Source organism: Eucyclogobius newberryi, unplaced genomic scaffold (genome assembly GCF_026437365.1).
Source record: "Eucyclogobius newberryi isolate DKJ021-1_F unplaced genomic scaffold, fEucNew1.0.hap1 SCAF_3, whole genome shotgun sequence".
In the NCBI taxonomy this organism is placed as follows: domain Eukaryota; kingdom Metazoa; phylum Chordata; class Actinopteri; order Gobiiformes; family Gobiidae; genus Eucyclogobius; species Eucyclogobius newberryi.
Genome location: NW_027315945.1, coordinates 31,542,024 through 31,566,220, shown reverse-complemented (window position 1 = coordinate 31,566,220; position 24,197 = coordinate 31,542,024). Strand labels below are relative to the sequence as shown.

Genomic DNA, 24,197 nt, shown 5'->3' with positions numbered 1-24,197 from the left:
TCCAAAAAACTCTCCAAGCATGAACCGGTCCAACCACCGCTGTTAATTTGTGTCCCGTGTAGCTCAAATGCAGAAGACATCTCTCAAATATTTTCGGAACGTGCAGAACAAAATATATAACTTAATTAACCTCAGATTTACAGAGTTTAGTGCGTCGCTTGTTGACTCAGCAGAAGTCGGCAACGTTTCTCAGTCTGTGTTATTTTTATTTTTTTCCTCGTGGTGTTTTTTCCGCCATGTTTGTTTAGACACGAACGGACAATGCGTTTGTCTGATTGGTTACTCCGCCTGTCAATCACTCCCTCTGGAAATTGGAGCAACTGGGTTGGATTCCAGAGCAAAACTTCTTTGTCAATTATTTTCAAAGTGTGTGGTCTTGGCTGGTCAGGCAAGAGAAATGGTGCATTGTTGACTTGTTGGTACAAATGAACATCGGCCTGCTTTATATCGTGTTATAGCGGCGTGACTTGAGTGAATGGATTTCGCGCTCCGCCGGAAGTGTCAACACAACGGAAGTGTCGATCCGTGGCAAAAAGAGGCAAAAAGTGTCAAAAGTGGGCAAGGTGAATAGGAGACCACGCCGTTACAAATAATTACAAAGAAAACTACAAGTAAACGGTGTATTTATCTGTAAAAATGCAGAATAAACACACGATTTACACCCGGATCTCAAGATAACTCATCACACGCTTTATCCTTTCTGCTGTTGTGGATATAAAACCTTGAAAATATCACAAAAACTGTTAGTCGAGTCAGTCCAGCAATCACAATTCAAGACAACATCGACCGATTAATCGACTAAATGACTAAAGGTCTACCGCCCTAATCTTTAATGCCGTACTGTGGGACATTCCACAAGCACGTGTGGCAGAACCCTAAACAGAAAAGTTACATCGTGCACCTCTAAATTGGCGTTAATTCCAATTAGGGATGAAACCATTAATTGATTAATAGTCTCTAGTTGACTATGAAAAAAAAAATTACTATAAATTCTCTAAAATACATAGGAAAATACCTTTTTTGACAAAGGTAGTGGAATTATTAGATCAAAATGTCAAAAAAGAATAAACAATTGACTTCATTCATTAATATTCTCTATCTGGAAGCCTTCAGTCGCCATATTTCAGCCTTTTTCTTTTTTTAATGTATTTAAAAAAGTCCCAGGGCATGGAAAAAATACTTTGTCTAGTAATAGTTAGTTACATCCCTAATTCCAAATAAAAGTGGAAAAAAGTTCCGGCCACTTTCCTGCCCAGTGCCCGCGCCAACTGAACGCCAAGCTTTTAAAAAAACAACAGGGTTTTTATCTAAACACAGTGAACTTTCTCAAACAACACGCCGTAAACGCATTGAAACAGTTTCCCTGTTCACTTTAAACTCTTATCTACCTGCCAAAAGCCTTGGTCAACAATCACAAAAAGAAAACAAAGGAAGTCAAAGAGCACAGCTGCGGCCGAAACAATGACAACAGCCGGGGACAGAAAGACACTACAGGTCAATGTTCAACTCAAGAAGCTTTCTCGCCGCGGGGAAAACGCCGCCTTTGTGTACGAGGAGCAGTAAATCCCTAAATCCAAATACATTTCACGCATCCCGCAGAGTGCACTACGGTCGGCCACTTTTGCACAAACCTCAGTGACAAGAGTTCAGTTTGGGGAAAGTATGGAATCGCAAGTTTTCTGACGAGTTAATTGCTGTTTCGCTTTTTTTTAACATACACAACAAAACAGACCACTGAACACTACACACAGAGAAAGAGAGAGAGTGTGAAATGAACAAATGAAGATTCATATCACAGTGCAAGTTTGAAATGCCCAGGAGCGTTTGAGAAAAGACTGGAATATGAGTTGGTAGCGGTCTAATCGTGTTTTTCCCCTCTCACACCGATCAATCACAATTTCAGGGCGGCGACGAGTCAATTATTTTGGTAAAACGAATATCATGCTGGTCTGGACAAAGACTCCAAAACATGCCATGAGCCGAGAAAAGAGGTTTTTAGGACTCGGTGTGTGCAGTGATTACATACAAATTATACAGTGAATGTGTGAATTGAGTGTTTTAGTAGAAAAAGGTTCAGTTGTAGTCATCTGGACTCTTTTTTAGTAAAGATCTGACAGGCTTTTCGCGTTCTAAACAAGTAAACGATTGATCAAAAAGATCAATTGCTAGTTTAATTATCAATTAGCATTATCCTTAGTTTTAGCCCTACACAACCTCTTATTTGATTTGATTTTCTCCTATTATAAAAGAAGATAAAACAGGCTGTCAATTGTCATTTTCTGAGCAAAAACACGACAATATTTTCGCCATTCAACACAAAAAAGTCAGAATTCCCAAGCTCTCGATTAAAAAGACTCAAGCTGATCATAGACGACTAGAAATGGCTGAATCTCTATTTCCATTAATATCCAATTAATTGCACAGCTCTATTTACAGGGATATCCAGATTTTGTAGATGAAAAAACACCAAATATGTGTTTTTCTCTGCAAAGGACAATGTGACCTGAATAACACTGGCCTTGTGATGTGAGGCCATTCAAGTTGCAATTTAGATTTGAAAGCCCCAAAACATCTACAAAAACATTGTCCTTGGATTTAATTTAAAGTGTCTAGATTGTGAGTTGGAGGTAAATACTCATTCTAATTAGTGTTGTCAAAATACCAACATTTCAAACTCCATTTTGATACACAACACAAATATAGTGCTTTCTTTATGTGGCCCTCAAGGTCTGAAAATAAGGTTCCTTAGTAAACTACTTAAGGCGTTAATAAGCTCTACGTCTTTGTTTCTAAGCACATAAGTCATTAACCTGCTTTCAATAACCAATTGATTATGCTTATAGATGTCTTATAAGTGCTTATAAAGAAACAACTACAACTTATAAACATGTCATAAATAGTTAACTAAGGAACCTTATTATTTAAGCATTCCCGAGATCCTTTTTAAATTGTTCAGGAAAGGTCAGATTTTGTCCTGTTTACGTGATTTTTAGTATCAATACTTGCTCAAATGAATATACTAGTTTTACTATTGATAGCATGTGATTTTCGATGATTATTCTTTTAACAGCTTTCATTCTAATACACAACATCAAGCTACTAAACAAAATGACTGCAGCCTCTTATTGCTACTGCACTGTGATTGCGCTGGATTCAAACTGGTAAATGTAACTGGGTAAAAGTTCAAAACGCTAAAAACACCTTTGGACAAATCTTCAACGACACACATAAAGCGAGCAAGTTGAGCCACAACCACGTCACCCAAGCGAGACTGAACAACTCTCATGGGGTGAATTTGGCACTGAAATGTCCATTACACCGCAAACGACCTGTTCATACCAACATCCGGACTTCTTTTCACTCTGCGCTGTGGAGACTTTGCACAGGAGGAGGAGGAGGAGGCGCCGAGACATCTTTTATTGCCGCTCTATCAGTTGGCAAAGAGCACGGGCAGCCGAGCCAAACCTCCTCCTTTTCTCTCCCGCAGGTTTAACGAAACTGCACCTCGTGTGGACTGCAGCCTCAGCTCCGGCTTTCATGTGGTGGGAAGGTGAGCCGCCCCAGCCCTGCACAGCCTCTGAACGCCTTTGAGAAGCGCCGCGGCAACCACTGTGTTCTCATGTACACAGAACACACCGGTAGTCATCGAGATTTACAGCAGAACGTGTCCTTGTATTGGATTTTCTGTGGCTTTTAACTATATCTTTTTAGCATTTTAATCGTTATGTGGATGTACGGACTCCAAAACAGTTACGAAAATGCATTTTTATAATAAAGACAGCAATATTGTTAAATCAAAATGTCAATAAACAATAACTGAATTTCCGCAATAATACACTTTTTTTGTAAACATTCTCTATCTAGAAGCCTTCAGTCAACATAATCCAAACTGTATTTGGTTGATAATGTATATATTTAAATAATAGTTTGACTAGTCAACAATAAAATAGAATAAATATATAAAGAATTGTAAAAATACATAAAAAATACAACAGTCGGAGCTGCAGATCTACTCATGAAAGTTTGTCATGTTTCAATGTATTTCTGAGTGGATATAATACACACTCTTCTGTGTCACTTCACTGGATTCAAACTTTAACCAATATCTTGTAACAGGGTTGTCAGTTAATCGATAATCGTGATTATTCAGGTTACAATATAATCATAAGAACTAAAAACAAATGATCATGATAATGATCATGATAATGATCATTTGTAGGGCTGTAGTCGACTAAAGACCTTCTCTGCGCATCAATTACTGGTAGTTGGCTTAGTTTGGGCGCAGTGCTGGCAAAAAGCTCTTAAAACTATAAAGTATCTGGAATCTCAAGCGAATTAATGGAAAAGAACAAAACAATAATCATAAAGAAAGGTATCAAATGGCCTATTTAAACGGCATACCTTTATTTGTCCCACAGCGGGAAAATAGTTTGGCATTGCTAAGAACAAGAACAGCAGAACACAAAATATACAATCTAAAGTAAAGGTAAAGATACGCAATTAGAACCGAATAGTGAAAGGGGCTGTAAAAGTAAGTAAAATCTGTTGTGCCCCAGCACAGATGTAATGTAAAAGAATCTATTTGGGTGAAAATGAGACCACAGCTCTTTCTCTGTGTCTATTTACAAAGCGTTTTATTCTACGAGAAGCATGAAGTGCGCCGTTAGCATGCTAATCAAACAGCAAAACTCACTCTGGGCTCAGAAGGGATTGGGTACATACATGTGGACTGTTTAAAATGAACTAGTTCTGTTCTTCATATTTCAATACAGTAAAAAACAACATCAGATACAGCCCCTTTCAGATACAAAAAGGCATGCCATTGGGTTCGTGATACATCGTAGAATATCATGAGCAATATATCGATTATTGCACATAAACGCTATTAGCAGTGTATCGCATCAAAACGTGAAAAATAATCAAATACAACAACAAAAGAACAATAACTCGCTAACTACTGTGTCTTTGGGCCTTCTCCTTTCTGCTATGGTTCATAATTCCAATAAAATAAATAGTTGACTAATAAAACTATAAACCACCATTAATGATTAATCGACCGAGCGTCTGGAGACCTAGTAATTTCCTTTGTAGGTCAATGACGTTTGTCTAGCTAACTACTTCTATTGTGAATTGAAGCCCTTTTCTATTGCAGATAATGCTTTTTGTAGTGTCCACATCCTTTCTTTAGTCTTTCAACCGTCGTAAAACATGTCATCCAGTTATAAACCGCTTTCCCTCTTTCCCTGCCATGTTTTTCGGGTTCTTTGACCGGGGCATCGTCCTCGTTCAGGCTGGTCGTTCTGACAAATCGCTCCCCGAAGAGAAGCACCTCATTCGGGGCCAGAGGTGACGAGAGCGGCGGGCTGATGTTCGAAACCCGAGGTCGGCCGTGGCACTGCGGGGTCGCGGGGTTAATGTCCGCCATGATTACCCGCACCTGGATCCCAAAGAACGCAGAATCTTCAGACGTTTTACCGCGCCATCGTTTATCCCCCCTCGCGAGTACTTCCAAGAGCCCGACGCCCCCCCGCCCCAAAAGAGGAAGACGTTGTGTTTGTTAAACGTTTGCGGTCTGTGTCCCCGGTTTGTGAATGAGCTGTGAAGAATAATAAACTACGGAGCAAGTGGAAAACTGAGTGGGTTTTGCGTGAATGAAACCAGGAAGTGCGGCTTGGACTGGCGTGTTTATGAATGTCTAGTTCAAATAAATACAAAAGAAAACGTTTTGGCAGCAGCGCAGTGGAGGCCAAACCGCAGGATGTCCTTTCAGTTTTTAAAAAGTCTTTAAGTCTGGACCGGTGATTCTCGCTTTGGTCCTGGTTTGAGACCAGTTTTGTCCTGATGTTGACTTGGTTTGATCCAGTTCTGGTCCTGGTCTAGTCCTGGTCCAGCTCAAAATGTGATATGGGGTGGACTAGTTCTGTCACGATAAATATTATATCGACTTATCGTTCAATAGATGTTAAAGGAAACAACATTTTAGCAGCTCAATATTTATCGTGAGAACCTTTTCCATGCACTTGTCGGGAAAATGTTGTTATTTTGTTCTGATACGATACGATTTCAGTTGATAGATCCAAACAAAAGTGTGTACATCTTTATTCTGCGGTTTACTTGAAGCTTGTTTTGGGTTTTTTTTTAATGAATTTTGTGCATTTAGGAAAAAGGTTTACTGGATTAACAAGAGTCAGGATTATTCTGTCAGTGACAATAGTTTCAATATCATTGTTTATCGTGATATTTTCTGTAGCGATATACTGCTCTCACATGTGTTACTGCGACAGTGTGAACGCACCCGAAAACCGATGCAGTTCTTCTAATGGTGCATGAGTCCACTGCAGATCTAGTCTAGTCTGGACTTTCTAGCATTTAAAGTTAATTTCATTTACATTTGAGCCCTCCATTACACTATCCCAGACATGGTTACGTTTGTGTTAAGTTGTTTAAGACCTTCTATGTCTTGGTTTCTCCTCCACATTGATCCTGGTTGGGTCTGAATCCGGCTGCGTTCACATTTGTCATCATTTGGTTCTAGATTGAGACATTTTTAGTCCCGATATGGACTCGGTTGGTCCTGTTTTAATTTTTGTTTAGAACCAATTTTGATGGGGTGAATGTGCAAGTGTGGAAAAGCTATTCATGTTTAGTTCTCCTTTAGCCTTCTAGTCCACCTTTAGACCTGGTTTTGTTCTGGTTTAGTCACATTTTGTATTTGCTTTGCCCTGATATAGGCTTAATCCCAATTCACGCCAAATATTTAAACACTATTACTTGGTTAATTGAGATTATAATCAATACTAAAACCATTTAACAAGTATTGCTTCTTTTTAAAAATGCAATAGTAGTTTCTGGACGATATTGAGGTATAACTCGGAGCATATAAGTACTAGTACAAGTACAAAACATGCCAACATAAAGAAAGAACATGTCTTTTTAAAAAAAGAAGTCAATTCCTCAGTATTAAAATCGATGTTCGTATCATGGCAACACTAACTAGTACTTGGTTAAATCTATTGTAATGAACGTTTAGTCCTTTATTACACTAATTAGACTCATTTAGACCCAAGTTTAGACCTGGTTTAGTCCAATATCACACCACTTTAAGATGCAGTTGTTTACGCAGCTTTAGCTCTCCTTATTATCTGCTCATTCCCAACAAACACGTTCTGAGGCGACACGGTTCGAGTCTGGTTAGAACGATCACGGGCTCCGTTCCCAAATACCACAGTCGCATCTGCCTCCAACACCCGTGGCCCGCGTCCAGGACCTCCGCGGGTCACTCCACGCCGAGACACGGAGACGCCAAGAGCGCAAAAGAGGGCGCCGGGACACCGCGACACGCGCACAGCCCCCGGGACAGACACGCACCGACACCGCGATAAGTTTAGACATCAACCGGGCAAAGCGATGCGCCACTTACCGAAAACAAACACACTAAAGTCCCGTGGATCCGTCTGTGCGGGAGCCGTCCAAACTTTTCGAAAAGCGTCAAGAAGTGTCAAGATGGAGGAGGAAACGTCCACGAATGTTAAATCCAACAAACGTGGTTCTCGGTTGTAGTTCGCGGACACATTGACGCGAACTACAACAACCCTCAAAAGTGTCAATCAAAAAAAAAAACGGTTCACGCTGGGTTTGGAGACGGGTTCCGCGCGCGCTCGGGTCGCATGTAAAAAAAACGCAGTGATGTCGCGTGAATGTCTTGTTGTTGTCTTGTTTGTTTGTTTGTTTGTTTGTTTGTTTGTTTGTTTGTCTGTTGCGCGTCTCGGGGCTGCCTCTCCGTCCCGCGGACACTCCGGTCTGCCGTTCCCCCGGAGCCGCGCGAGCAGCAGCAGCGAGGCGCCACTAGGTGCTCATTTACATAGCTGCACCGGCTGCGGCCAATCACAGACGCGAGCAAGGTGTCTGAGCGCGTACCCCGGAAGCGCTCGGGCCAATCGGAGCGCGACGGAGGCGGGACAAATGAGCTCAACGTCGTGATTGGAGGAGCGAGGCATCCCGATGTGAAATGTGCGGTTGTTGTGTGTTTTGTGACAGGGAAACTGAGATTTGGGGGAATAATGGGCCGTGACATGAGATACGACAATAACTCTTTAGAGGCGCGGGGCCTGAACTGGAGCAATATCCTGCTTTTCTGGTCAGATAACTGTATTTATGGTGTTCAGATGACACTCCACCATTCTACAATAGCCTTTAGTGTATAAGATAAGATAAGATGAGATAAGCCTTAATTTCGGTGTTGCACGCAGGTAGATACAGACGTAAAAGAACAGATAACTCATAGGAAGCTTTAAAAAAAACAAAAACACTCTTAATAGAAAAACTCTTATAAACAAAACTCTTATAGACAAAAACCTCTCATATTCTTAATAAGGAATAGAAAGAAAAAATGAAAATAAAATACATAAGACAAAAATAATAATAATAATAGTAGTGGCAAAAGTAAACACTCTTATTTACAGCAGTTATATGCACACGAATATGACATTATTGCGTATGAATATGACAGTATTGCACATGATTAAGTCAGTATTGCACATTAAGTCAGTACTGCACATGATTATGTCAGTATTGCAGATGATTAAGTCAGTATTGCAGATGATTAAGTCAGTATTGCACATGATTATGACAGTATTAGACATGATTAAGTCAGTATTGCACATGATTATGTCAGTATTGCACATGATTATGACAGTATTAGACATGATTAAGTCAGTATTGCACATGATTATGTCAGTATTGCACATGATTATGACAGTATTAGACATGATTAAGTCAGTATTGCACATGATTATATCAGTATTGCACATGATTAAGTCAGGATTGCACATGATTATGTCAGTATTGCACATGATTAAGTCAGGATTGCACATGATTATGTCAGTATTGCACATGATTAAGTCAGTATTGCACATGATTAAGTCAGTATGGCACATGGGTATGAGAGTATACACGTGTTCAGGGCTAACAGTGATTGTTGTAGATCTGATATGAAGGGAAAGCCAGCAGTCTAAAGAAAATACTGAATATATTACTGAGCTGTGGACATCATCGAAGCAACGGGTAAACAAATGAGCTGCTGAGATAACCGATCCCTCAGACAGCAACATTTTACTGGTGCTGTGGGATTGCCAACTGCTGAGCTTGCTTTACTGTTCTGTAGGAGAGTGCCACGCATATGGATCTTTTTACAGTACATTTTTTATATTTTTTTGCTCATCTTAAACATTTTGAAGGTCCCGTTAGTCTCACATAAAATAGGGTCATACCTAAACATCACATCGCCATAGCAACGGGTAAACAAATAATCAACTGCTGTGAATCTGGAGGGACTAGCTTCATGTAAAACAGATAAATAATTGATATTTCTCATTCACAGACGGTAAACAGGCTTTTCACGTTCACAGATGAAGCATTTCAGTTTGTGGCCGACGTATTAGAAGCACATTAAACAACTCGGATCTGTACGTTACACAGTTTTAACGCACGGCCGCTCGTCGGGTAATGCTCAACTCGTGGTGCAATATTTAGGTTGTTTGCAGAGTTACATTTATTCATGTCAACAGCACATTATGTATTTGCACTGCTAGTGTGCACTGTTGTTCTATCCATACTCCATATTTACGTCTATTGCATTCTAACGCTTATTTTTGCCCTTATTCTTTCATAGTTTATGTTCTTTCAGTTAAAATCCATTGTTTTATGTCACACCATATCGCCAAAATAAGTCCCTTTTTGTGACATTTTCTCACTGACAATGGCAATCAACTTTTTTCGATTGTGATTCTTCATTGGCTGCACTGAAATGGAGAAAAGGGCCTCGGTCTCTCAAAAACAGTAACATTAACGTGTACATTAGCATCACAAAATGTCACTTTTCTTACTTGCCTAAGCGTTTCTCATCAACGTCGATCATCAAACCTTTGTCACGGACTTCTAGACACTTTCCAGGATCACAAAACTATTTTAAAACAGTCGGGATTGCATCTAATTTTACCAGCTACTTTTCAGTCCAGTGTCTACCCAAAGCCCATTTCTTGTCTCGCAGTTTACGTTTTAAGCCAACTTCATTACAGAGTATTCCTCACAGTCTACCATTATCCCCCTGGACTGTAATGACGCTCTGATTGAAGGGTCCACACACATTTTGCACTCAAGTCGAGCAGTGGACTCCACAAACGAAGAAACCTCACACACACATCAGAAATGTGTTGAAAATGTGGTTTAAATGGTGTTAAAAGCGGCGGAGTGCGCTGCTAAAGCTCCAGTTTGCAGTCAGATCAGATGTGTTGGTACTTGCCCGGCTGGAGGAGGAGGGTAACTTTAGCTGGCACTCAATCAGCAGACGTTACAATAAAGGTCATTATGAACACGGCTCCACCTTTGAAAAACAAAAAAAAAGATGATTTTCCACAGGCAAGAATAGATTTTTCAAATGTTAGAAAAATACTGCAGTTAAGTAGCAAGTTTCAATGGGGAAAATTGTGCCTCGGTATTTTCTATTACAACTTTACAAGACGAGTTGTTTCAAAAAGAGGAGTCGGACATCACTCAGTGCGTTTACACGACCAGATGACTAGTATAATCAGAAAACCCAGTAATTAGATCTGATTTTTATGTGTGTTTATGTGAGAAATCTGATATTCGTAAACACTTGGTGACACGTTTCAGTTTGTTAGTGGATTTTAGAGGAACAGTTGCAGTTGAAGTCGAATTAATTTCAAAAGAAGTTATAACTCTTTCAGTAACATTTCCTTTCTTTATGTCTTGGTCTTTACCATCATGTTTTGAATGATCAGATTTCTCTTGGGCATAAAAATAATCCATAATAGTCGCCTTAAAAGTCAGAACTAAGAGTGACGTTTTCTCAAATCAGCCAAAATGTGGATCCATTTAAGTTCATTTATTGATTTGGATGTCGTTATTACATTTCCAGTTTATAAAGCAATGTTTGAGAGTCAATTTTTCCTTTTGTTTACATTAGCGCTTGTTTAGACGTTAGCGACATTAGCATTAGCATTAATAACTGCAGTGGCTCAGAGGCAGTGGACAGAGAACTAATAAAGGACGGTATCACTAGTAAAAGTGTAGTGTTTATCTTCCACCAAAATGAAATGACTGCATTGGGATGAACAGCACCGTAAACACACCTAAAAGTATTTGATTATTGGCTTGGATGGTTATTTAGTCACCAGAGTTTTAATGGTCATGTATACGTAAAGAGTGTCTGCAACTTTGTAGGCTTCATGTCTTATGCATCATTTTGAGAACTTTTTCCCCATATGAAATTGTTAATCACCATGGCAACGGTCCTCATTTCTTATCATTCTGAACCCCATTAATACAGAGGTGAAGTAGTTCAATTTCTATCTACGAGTAATGTGTTTTTTTCTTCACTTTTATAAGTTTAATACTAGAGCAATGACATTTCCATGGAGACAAGCGTCGGAAAGGTTCCATAGTGCACCTTTAACACAGCGAAACAAACTTAACATTCTGTCTTAAGGATATAGTGGTGAATGAACAGGGACGATCTCTGTTCAAATCTTGTAAAACATATGTTCCTGGGAAGGACATCGATAGGTAGGGCATCTGACTTAAAAATCCCACAGAGGGCAATAATAACTAAGTGGGGGGGAAGAAGAAAATATGGAAATCTTTCTTCATAAATCCAGCTTCACTCCTGTTTTCTCGTTAAATCCCGAGTGTTTACAAAGCCTTTGCATATCATTGACATTTTCCCGTCGCTCTTCGCCTCACGGCTGAACCAAAACCTCCTCCTCTCGGCTCGATGCTTCGTTCGATGTTTCACTTGCATTCACTCAGTTTTTCCCATACATTTCCCGGCCATTTCACGTCTCCGCCACATCACAATAAGCTGTGATTTATAGTGCTGAGATCCTGCCCAAAGCGGTGCCGTCATTCACTGCAGGTGTGTTCTCCAACTCTATTACACTTATAACCCCATTTGGGAAAACCGGCGGGAAATGTTTTTTAGTTTTTTGGTGTTTTTGCACATTTGGTAATCGTAGCAGACATTGCCAGGGTATTTTCCTCCTCGCTCAAACACTTTTTTTCTTTCTTTCTTTTTGTTTTTTTTAGTACATTGTCCAACCGGCATTGCTTTGTCCGTTGTCTGGGCAACAGCAAATCCCCCTGCTGAAATCATGACCCTATTCACCATTATATTCTCGCATTGCTCTCCTCTTTTGTGAATGCTTTATAATGCTCTGCCGAGATCATAAATATGCCCCATTTGAAAAAAACTGAAAGAATGTGTTATTTAAGCCCATGCACTGTAAAAAAAAAAAACATTCAAAAATCTAGCTTGGTTTAAAGGTGCACTTTGTCACTTTTCTGTTGAAGGATCTGCCATCTGTTCGTCTCCATGGAAATGTCAATGCTTTGGCTGGAATATGGGAACATACAGAACTCCCCAGTCTCCATGGAAACAAGTATGTGATGCCGATTACACAGGTCAGGGCAGGGCCTCATTTTTGAAGCATAAGCCGCTCTCTGCTCCATCCGTGGTATTTATGGCACCGGGGGCAGGAGACCCTCCTGTAAGTTCTTTGAGGACTTTGAGGACGTGTTTGATTCAGGAAATGGTCAGCAAATACATCTGTTAGCCTAAAATAATAATTGCCGATAAACACAAGAGAAACGCTGTTTGTTCCACTCATTATCCTGGACAACACACGACACACATGGGGCCGAGCACATTCCTGGTGCTCTCTCAGTCCGGTCTGAACCTGTGAATGGATTTATGAAAGAATAATCGGACCTGAGAGGAAACTCGGACGGCGCACGTGGGAGAGGTTTGGTTTAATGAAGCTCTGTGACAACACGCAGATCCGATGTGTTCATTTACCATTATGTGCGCTGAGGTTTGGACTGACAAGAGCCAACCTGACCCAGAGTACAACATGTAGCTCAGTGTGAACCTGACCTCGACCCAGAATTCTCATTATTTTGTAACAACTTTTTTTGTTGTTCTACCTGAACTTTTCTCTGCAGCTAAAGCTTTTGTCCCTCTGCTGCTTTCGCTCTGTCTGGAAGGGCATCTGTATCACTCGCGCCCACTCACTGCCCCCTCCTTTAACCTTTAACCTCCATTCAGACCTCCACCTGCACTAATTAATGTGCACGAACAGGGCCATGTTCAAACATCTTATTCAAACATAAGAATCTGAAGCACAATCAAAACATAGCAGTCTATTTTACAGATGAAATAGACTGCTGCATTTTGAAACATATACGGAGCAGAGGGCCACATTTTGAAACATATACGGAGCAGAGGGCCACATTTTGAAACATATACGGAGCAGAGGGCCACATTTTGAAACATATACGGAGCAGAGGGCCACATTTTGAAACATATACGGAGCAGAGGGCCACATTTTGAAACATATACGGAGCAGAGGGCCACATTTTGAAACATGTACGGAGCAGAGGGCCACATTTTGAAACATATACGGAGCAGAGGGCCACATTTTGAAACATATACGGAGCAGAGGGCCACATTTTGAAACCTATACGGAGCAGAGGGCCACATTTTGAAACATATACGGAGCAGAGGGCCACATTTTGAAACATATACGGAGCAGAGGGCCACATTTTGAAACATATACGGAGCAGAGGGCCACATTTTGAAACATATACGGAGCAGAGGGCCACATTTTGAAACATATACGGAGCAGAGGGCCACATTTTGAAACATATACGGAGCAGAGGGCCACATTTTGAAACATATACAGAGCAGAGGGCCACATTTTGAAACATATACAGAGCAGAGGGCCACATTTTGAAACATATACAGAGCAGAGAGCCACATTTTGAAACATATACAGAGCAGAGGGCCACATTTTGAAACATATACGGAGCAGAGGGCCACATTTTGAAACATATACAGAGCAGAGGGCCACATTTTGAAACATATACGGAGCAGAGGGCCACATTTTGAAACATATACAGAGCAGAGGGCCACATTTTGAAACATATACGGAGCAGAGAGACACATTTTGAAACATGTACGGAGCAGAGGGCCACATTTTGAAACATATACGGAGCAGAGGGCCACATTTTGAAACATATACAGAGCAGAGGGCCACATTTTGAAACATATACGGAGCAGAGAGACACATTTTGAAACATGTACGGAGCAGAGGGCCACATTTTGAAACATATACGGAGCAGAGGGCCACATTTTGAAACATATACGGAGCAGAGGGCCACATTTTGAAACATATACGGAGCAGAGGGCCACATTTTGAAACATATACGGAGCAGAGGGCCACATTTTGAAACATATACGGAGCAGAGGGCCACATTTTGAAACATATACGGAGCAGAGGGCCACATTTTGAAACATATACAGAGCAGAGGGCCACATTTTGAAACATATACAGAGCAGAGGGCCACATTTTGAAACATATACAGAGCAGAGGGCCACATTTTGAAACATATACAGAGCAGAGGGCCACATTTTGAAACATATACAGAGCAGAGGGCCACATTTTGAAACATATACAGAGCAGAGGGCCACATTTTGAAACATATACGGAGCAGAGGGCCACATTTTGAAACATATACGGAGCAGAGGGCCACATTTTGAAACATATACGGAGCAGAGAGACACATTTTGAAACATGTACGGAGCAGAGGGCCACAGACAACCCGACAATGAAGTGAAAAGTTCATTTTAAAAGTAGATTGCAGAGGGATCAATGCAATCACATTTATCCGTCATAAAGCCTGTGAAGTGACTGCTGCCGGTCAAAGCCATTGATTGTCGGCCCATGTTTAGGTAAATAAATCTCATTCATGAGTCGGATCGCATGGCTCTTTTATGGTGTTTTGGAGGCGTTGTGGATATTGATCCATCCATCTTCTTCCTCTTATCCGGGGCCGGGTCGCGGGGGCAGCAGTCCAAGCAGGGAGTGGGCGTGGTGTGTTGTGGGTTCACACAGTCCAGCTGCAGGTGGAATCTATAAAGCACAAGTTTATATTCATCATAGGAAACTACTACTATATGATCTTACAGGTTATTTGACTTTTTTCACAGCATTTCTGATTTGTGAAAATAAATATACAAATGTGTGCAATTTACTTATACCAAGTCCTTTTAGCTTAAAATAAGAAGCAATGTGTTGAAACATTCGGAATAATGTCAAAACGTATACAATTTTCTAGGTCAGTCAAACAGAACGACAACTCAAACTAAGGTTACGTTCCTACATGTTCATCATTGTAACTTTATTGTACTTGTTTATGTCTGTTTTGCAGTGCAGACTCCCTCTCTTCTGCCCCCTCGCTCGCTCACGGTTCTGCTTTCAGTGAAAATCAGCAGAGCACAAAGAGCAGGTCTGATCCTGTGTGGAATTCCCTTGGATCGCGCCAGTATTGAGCTGTATTTTGTCAGTCTACAAGGACAAGTTAAGTTAATGGTACGTCAAAGGGAAGAAAGTGCATTACATTTTAGGAGTTTTTCACTATTTGGCCAAATCTTCTTCAACCAAAAGCCTCTTTTCAATGCCTCTGACAGTAATGTACAGCGCTGTCATAGCTTGGAGTTATCACCCGACCCGCCGACTAAATAAAAACATCTGAATTGGAAATGGAAGTGTTTAACTCTTGGGGCTTTTCATAGTTCAAACACACACATGCACTGCAAAATAATCTATGGAAATTAAATTACTTGAATCGAGATCATTTATTATGTTTTGCAAAGTTAATTGTTTTTGTCTTATTATTAGTTTTTTTTAAAGGAAAGAAAAGATAAAAAAAAGAAGAAAAAAGACAAAAGAAACTTACAAGGCAGGGCCAGAGAAAACAGATCGAGTATTTTTTTAAATAACATTTTTGAGATGACAAGAAATAATAATAATAATAATGATTGAGCCTAAGGCCCGAAGTCACTGGGATAGGCTCCAGTCACCCGCGACCCCGAAAGGGAACGGTAGAAAATGGATGGATGGATGGAATCTTTTTTAAAAACCTTTCTTTTCAAGGGCATCCCATGAGAAGAAAGGTTAAGGTACATATGTTTCCAAATAATAGTCCCATTTAGTCCAGATTCTTTTAAATTTGTCCGTTTGTCCATGTTTGATTTATTTTCCCTAATGTCTGTCTGTCAGTTAAGAGTCGGTCCAGTCTTTAGTTGTCGGTGCAGTTTGTGTCATCCATTTTTTTGTGATGGTCTTTTTTCCCGGGCCGCCAGAAGTATGTTCCAAAAGTATCCATCTATATTCTCCGTGGCAGGAGTCTTGAGGCCCAGGTACACAGTTCTGAAACAGAGTGGGATGGGAAACAGTCTGCTGCACCTTGTTATTTTCCATCCAATATTTATATGCAACAGGACAGTCGCAGAACACATGAGAACGGTGATCGTCCTGGCAACCACAGCTTCTCCACCTCTCAGCCCCTCCCTGTGAGTAGTGGGCACTTTGACATGGTGTTATTAAAAAGGTTCCCACTCCTCGTCCGACAAAACAAAATGACCCTCTTTTTCCCCATTTCATTTGAATGTATTTAGTAGATTGGTTGTCCAGGTGATTAATGCATTTATATACTTTAGATATTATATTCCCCTTGAAAGTTCTGATTTATATGCCTTAATTTTAAAAAAAAAAATCGTTTGTTTTATTTCTTGGTTATAGTAACTTCTTATTTGTAAGTAGCTCTAAACGTACTGTTTCTCCAAGCCAATTTTTGAGCAGTTTCAATTATAGACTTAATGATTTAATAGGTCTGGGATACTGAGATCTTTCATTGTTTTTCAATATACAGTAGCCTAATATTCTGATTAAAACATTCATATAAACTAGACCTTTTATGCTGAAAGGATTCACAATCATTAAATATTTAGATATTTGTTTTAACTAGTTTTGATTTGTTCACTTGATGGACTTAATGATTATTTGGCTTCCTTCAAGTTGTTCTTGACATCGTGTCATATTTGAAGATTGATTTTTTTTTCTTTGTCAATTGGGAAAATGATTTCCTCAGCAGGTCTATTGACTTTTAATTTAAGCTAAATTATTTAGAAACCAGTCCAGTTTGGAGCACATGATTTGTATTTATTCATTAACCTTTATTTAACCAGGTAAGAAACCCATGGAGACCAAAACCTGGTTTACAAGGGTGAGCAAATATTAAATCAAATCAATATGAGTCATTTTAACCCAAACTAGACATCCATTTTCACAGTGTTCAAACAAATAAAACAACACATTTTATAATGAATACGCCAAAATAAAATCACAATAAAATATGTTCATATTATCTTAAGCAGACTTTTTGTTCAGTCATGTGTTTATCACAAACCTGAAATAAGTCAAAACAAGATAAATATTCTGAATGAACGCATTCCTTTTTACAGTGCGGCCCCCCCGCCCGGCCCGCCCGGCCCGCCCGGCCCCCCCGGCCCCCCGCCGCACTCTGACAGCTGTGCCGGGCTGCAGCGTTCACCAAACACAGCTCACTTCCAGAATGCCCGGCTCGCACTGAGACCGGAGGAAAACCACATACCACAAATACTACTGTCCCCACAGCTCCTCCAGCTCCTCTGTCACTCAGGAGATCTACTGTCCCCACAGCTCTTCCAGCTCCTCCAGCTCCTCCGTCACTCAGGAGATCTACTGTCCCCACAGCTCCTCCAGCTCCTCCGTCACTCAGGAGATCTACTGTCCCCACAGCTCCTCCAGCTCCTCTGTCACTCAGGAGATCTACTGTCCCCACAGCTCCTCCAGCTCCTCTGTCACTCAGGAGATCTACTGTCCCCACAGCTCTTCCAGCTCCTCCAGCTCCTCCGTCACTCAGGAGATCTACTGTCCCCACAGCTCCTCCAGCTCCTCTGTCACTCAGGAGATCTACTGTCCCCACAGCTCCTCCAGCTCCTCTGTCACTCAGGAGATCTACTGTCCCCACAGCTCTTCCAGCTCCTCCAGCTCCTCCAGCTCCTCCGTCACTCAGGAGATCTACTGTCCCCACAGCTCCTCCAGCTCCTCTGTCACTCAGGAGATCTACTGTCCCCACAGCTCCTCCAGCTCCTCTGTCACTCAGGAGATCTACTGTCCCCACAGCTCTTCCAGCTCCTCCAGCTCCTCCAGCTCCTCCGTCACTCAGGAGATCTACTGTCCCCACAGCTCCTCCAGCTCCTCCGCCACTCAGGAGATCTACTGTCCCCACAGCTCCTCCAGCTCCTCCAGCTCCTCCGTCACTCAGGAGATCTACTGTCCCCACAGCTCTTCCAGCTCCTCCAGCTCCTCCAGCTCCTCCGTCACTCAGGAGATCTACTGTCCCCACAGCTCTTCCAGCTCCTCCAGCTCCTCCAGCTCCTCCGTCACTCAGGAGATCTACTGTCCCCACAGCTCCTCCAGCGCCTCCGTCACTCATGAGATCTACTGTCCCCACAGCTCTTCCAGCTCCTCCAGCTCCTTCAGCTCCTCCGTCACTCAGGAGATCTACTGTCCCCACAGCTCCTCCAGCTCCTCCGTCACTCAGGAGATCTACTGTCCCCACAGCTCCTCCAGCTCCTCCGTCACTCAGGAGATCTACTGTCCCCACAGCTCCTCCAGCGCCTCCGTCACTCAGGAGATCTACTGTCCCCACAACTCCTCCAGCTCCTCCGTCACTCAGGAGATCTACTGTCCCCACAACTCCTCCAGCGCCTCCGTCACTCAGGAGATCTACTGTCCCCACAGCTCCTCCAGCTCCTCCGTCACTCAGGAGATCTACTGTCCCCACAGCTCTTCCAGCTCCTCTGTCACTCAGGAGATCTACTGTCCCCACAACTCCTCCAGCTCCTCCGTCACTCAGGAGATCTACTGTCCCCACAGCTCCTCCAGCTCCTCCGTCACTCAGGAGATCTACTGTCCCCACAGCTCCTCCAGCTCCTCCAGCTCCTCCGTCACTCAGGAGATCTACTGTCCCCACAGCTCTTCCAGCTCCTCCAGCTCCTCCAGCTCCTCCGTCACTCAGGAGATCTACTGTCCCCACAGCTCCTCCAGCGCCTCCGTCACTCAGGAGATCTACTGTCCCCACAGCTCCTCCAGCTCCTCCGTCACTCAGGAGATCTACTGTCCCCACAGCTCCTCCAGCTCCTCCGTCACTCAGGAGATCTACTGTCCCCACAGCTCCTCCAGCTCCTCCAGCTCCTCCGTCACTCAGGAGATCTACTGTCCCCACAGCTCTTCCAGCTCCTCCAGCTCCTCCAGCTCCTCCGTCACTCAGGAGATCTACTGTCCCCACAGCTCCTCCAGCGCCTCCGTCACTCAGGAGATCTACTGTCCCCACAGCTCCTCCAGCTCCTCCAGCTCCTCCAGCTCCTCCGTCACTCAGGAGATCTCCAACAAATACTACTGTCCCCACAACGACTTTTGATTTGAGTAGTTTTGACCAGTTTGGATTTTCTTGCGACACGTTGAAATGTTGTACTCCAGATCGAGGTTCATCAACTAAATGTAACTAATTAAACAAAACTGCTGAAAACTATATAAATAAAATGAATATCAATGATCAATATCTGGTCACTTTAACTGGAATATATAGATTCGTCAGCAGTAAACGTCAGGATGGTTTGCTTGTGTCAAACTTTAGGAGCTACTTTACTGTACTCCAAACTTTGCAGGTACTTGTGACTTTGGCTCTACGTTTGCTCCCCTGAAGTGACGTGATTAGCTTCAGGAGAAGAGCCGGGAGTGTTGGCGGTGTTCGGGGGGGTCGTGGGGTCACCGTCTGCCCCAGGGGGAGGTGTCAGATTGGGGTGAGCCGCCTCCTGCATTTAGGCCCCTGCTCTGAGGGGGAAACGGCCGCGTCAGCTTCCCCTAGTTTCCATGATGAGATCTGTCAGGGAAGAGTCGTGTCGTTAGCATTTGGAGGTATGTTCAGCAGCGCTCATGTATCTACGGCGGTGAACAGAGTGAAACGATCAGATCACTGTTGACATGACAACTGTTTAACTTGATTTTTATACTAGAAGAAAAGTTTGATATTTGATATAAAGTTTCAAAAGTGACCCCATTTTTTATATTACAATAATACAATATTTTGGCCTGGATCCACATTTTTTTGTTTAGTCAAATTGACCTTGTGGTTATACATACGTCTGTCAAAGAGTAAGACTTTTAATATCTGCTCAAATTAGTATTTTAACTACCTTGGAATTTTGAAAAAGTATGCCCAAAATCATAAAAGCAAGACGACATGAAAACGAGTGGTTATGTCATTAATCCTGGATGTCTATTACAGCAATTTAACAAACGTCGTTATCTTGAGTTAATTTTGACCTGAATTGAAAGCAAAACAAAAGGTCCATTTATTTGTACTAAAACCATAAAACCTACACTGTTTCTGTAATTGTATAAGCCGCTGCTATTAAAACAATCAGCCAAAGTTTAAGCCACAAACACTATGAACACTAGTGACTACATTAGAGGGGATTGGCCTTTGTTGTGTTGCATTTAACCCTTTAATATTTGTACTTTTCTTGTCCATAGGAAACATAATGGGACATTTCCTTCACGCTGCAAGTTTGGAAGTGGGCGGGACTGGCGAGCTCCATCAGACTGACAGCTCGAGCCAGGCTGCATTCATCGCGCTGCAGTAAACAACGTATGCACAAAGCAGACATGCACAAAATGAAGATAAAGATAATGTGGCTTGTTTCCTACATGTCACTGCCATGTCCGGGGACCAGAATCAGACTTATGATCAGAAACAGTGTAGAAAAGTGTATTTGTACTATGCTTTTGCCCGTTTCAGAGGCCCCCAAACTCACTTCCCACGAGGATCAGCGCTTTACATTATTTTCAGGGGCCTGAGGAAGGGGGCGGGGCCGGTAACAACAGTACAAAATGCATAAAACATAATGCAAGATGAAGAAATCCATAAAATACAATTTAAAAGATGAATAATAGTGGCGTGGGACCCCTGTTTTATATGCATTTTATAAGATGAGATAATCCTTTATGAATTTCCATGTCCAAATACTGCACCAAAAACGTGACATAATGATAAGATAAATTGAAACTGTCCGTCTCAAAGCTCATGTGATCATGTTGTTGAAAGTGAGCAAGTGTCTGATGAGCTCAGAGGAATGTGACCGGAGAGATAGAAGAGAGAGAGAAGACAAAGGAAAGAAGGTGGAGGAGGGAGAGAGAGAAAGGGAGAGTGAAAGGAAGACAGGAAGAGAGGGAGAAGAGAGTAAGAGAAGAGAGAGAAAGAGATAAGGGAGGAGTCGTAGGGTGTAGTGGCGAGGGAGAGAGGGGAAAAGCAAAAGCAAGAGGAAGAAAGTGAAGAGATGAGCGATAGAGCGAAAAGAGAAATAGAGAGCTTAGGAGAAGAGAGCGAGAGTGGGAGGGAAAAGAGGGAAAGAGAGGGGAGTTGAGGGGGAGAGAAGGAAAAAGCAAAAGAGAGAGCAAAAGGAAGAGAGTGAGCAAATGAGAGAGCGATGAAAGAGGAAGAAAACCTAGAGAAAGAGAGGGTGTGAGAGAGAGAAAGTAAAGATGAGTTGAGGGAGAGTTTAGAAAGAGGGAGAAAGAGAAGGGGAGATAGAGGTGGAGAGAGGGGGAAAGCAAAAGAGAGAGAGAAGGTATAGGAGAGGATAAAGAGGAAGAAAAGAGAGAAAAGGGAAGAAGAAATAGGTAGAGCGTGAAAGGGAAAGAGGTGAAACAAAGACAAAGAGAGAGAAAGAAAACAAAAAGTTAGAAGATACAGAGAAAAGAGAGGGAGGGTTTAGAGAGAGGGAGAGAGAGAGAGTGTATGGGGGGGGGGTCTGGTTTGTGTGCGCTTGTGTGGGGCCGCTGGTTCCACATGACCCCTGGCCCTGTCTGAAGTCTGGAGCCCCTCTCAGCTGTAACACTTGTGTCTCCTCTTCCTCATGATCTACAGCAGGAGGGCGAGGCCAGCGACGCTTCAGGAGGCTCCAGTTACTGCACTGTAAAAAGAAGAATCGTCATAAACAGTCTCATATGTTAAAAAAAAGTTGATTTGTTCACTTTTTTCACGGGGCCTTCGACTAATTTATGTGCTTTTTTCTTTTCTTAAATTGAACCACTTTATAACATTGTTTCCTCGTGAAAAACATACCTTGAGTTGTATTTAGCTTCATTCACACGTGTTTGATGATCTTTCTTCGTAAGTTCTCCAGATTTGTGACATCGTAGGTAGACTGCACTGTTTTTAAGTCCATGAATCATACGCCAGTAGATGGAATAGCACAAATCCTGATGGGGGAGCGCCTCACAGATATAAAGGAATTTGTGTTTTCAGTAGATTAGAAGTAGTACACACTTTTCGTTTACTTTACAAGAGTCTGGAAACCGGAACCGAACTCCCTCAGTTTAGACGGGCGTAACGGTGAGAGGAAAGAACATCACAGGGGACTGAAAACCGTCGCTGCTAAATCAATGAGCAAAGAACAAAACACTGTTAATCTGAAGTGAGAGAAGTTTAATTTAGACACAAATGAAATAAACACAACTGATTGCACAGTTCTGACTGAGTTTGGCCTGAGACACAGTGAAGGAGGCGGTAAAGTAGACCAAGTACTTTTACTTTATATAGACCAGGTCTATATAAAGTAGACCAAGTACTTTTACGTCATATAGACCAGGTCTATATAAAGTAGACCAAGTACTTTTACTTCATATAGACCAGGTCTATATAAAGTAGACCAAGTACTTTTACTTTATATAGACCAGGTCTATATAAAGTAGACCAAGTACTTTTACTTTATATAGACCAGGTCTATATAAAGTAGACCAAGTACTTTTACTTCATATAGACCAGGTCTATATAAAGTAGACCAAGTACTTTTACGTCATATAGACCAGGTCTATATAAAGTAGACCAAGTACTTTTACTTCATATAGACCAGGTCTATATAAAGTAGACCAAGTACCTTTACTTTATATAGACCAGGTCTATATAAAGTAGACCAAGTACTTTTACTTTATATAGACCAGGTCTATATAAAGTAAACCAAGTACTTTTACTTTATATAGACCTGGTCTATATGAAGTAAAAGTACTTGGTTTACTTTATATAGACCTGGTCTATATAAAGTAAACCAAGTCTATATAACTTGTGTCAAATCTGGACTAAAACAGGACCAAACCATTGCAAAAGTAAACTGTAAACAGGGAGAAGACACATGTGAATAAAAGGTTCTCTAAACTTAACAAACGCTTGACGTATCCATGTGCCCCCAGTGACGCCCGCACCACAGTTTGAGAACCGCGGTGCTTGAGAAGGATTGGTTTAGATTTTTACAGTGCGGCCCTCCTCAGAAATCCCCTTGCTCTTGGCCTGCACACATCTGACAGCACTGCGGGCCTTTGCTATGGCATGTGGGAGGCTCCTTTACAACTGTCGCCCCGCTCAAACTGTCACCCCTCTCCCCCCTCTCTCTCCCCCCTCCCCCCCTCTCTCCCTCGCTCTCCTTCACCTGTCCAAGCCTCAATGAACACACTTCCTGTCTTCTCCTGTAGATCTCGCCACAATAGGCCTTTTGGGGTTTGTATATATTCGGTGCAACTGAACATCTTCTGGTTCTGGTTTGGGCAGATTCCCAGTCCGTCGTTTCCAATTACGCGTCCACACTCCATCAAGTGACCGATCGCTTCCTCTAACGATATCGTCACATTCCCGGACACGGAGGAAAGTGGAACGTTTTGAGTTACTTACATTACGCTTTGGAAGAGAAACTTGTACTTAAAGAATATTAGTTGAAAAGCAGGGCCGTTGACAGACTTTTGGGGGCCCTGGGGCGAGAATGCTTTCATATTTGTCTTTTTTAATCTTGCTTTTCTTTTTACATTTTCATATAACACACACAAAACCAAGAACCCGGCACACAGAGAGAACATGCAAACATCTGTGGTCATGGTCTATGGTCCATAAAGGAACTTAGTCATCCCAGTTAGTCTAAAGTCTGCCAAGTTTGTCCATTTTCGTCTTTTAAATGAAACTATTTGTAAGATGGTCCAGTTGTGGATAAGGCATTGTGGACTGAAATACTTCTATTTTAAAGGGTGTGCGTTATATCTGCTTCGTTTGTTTTAGCGGCTGATTTGACTGTATATTGTTGTATATGTATTGCTCACTGTAAATGTTTTGGGTTTTTATCGTTTTATTCTGTGTTTTGTGAAGCACTTTGTGACTTCTGTCTGTGAAAGGTGCTATACAAATAAAAT

At 41.9% G+C, this 24,197-nt stretch overlaps 1 protein-coding gene across 1 annotated transcript in view; it reads right to left on the bottom strand.

Moving 5' to 3' along the window:
- The window catches only part of ddr1 (discoidin domain receptor tyrosine kinase 1), a 78,507-nt gene extending 71,064 nt beyond the window's left edge, over positions 1-7,443 (bottom strand). The window contains exon 1 of the mRNA XM_072460070.1: positions 7,421-7,443. The gene's annotated coding sequence lies outside the window, so the exon portion shown is untranslated. The remainder of the gene's footprint in view (positions 1-7,420) is intronic.
- Between the last annotated feature and the right edge of the window lie 16,754 nt (positions 7,444-24,197).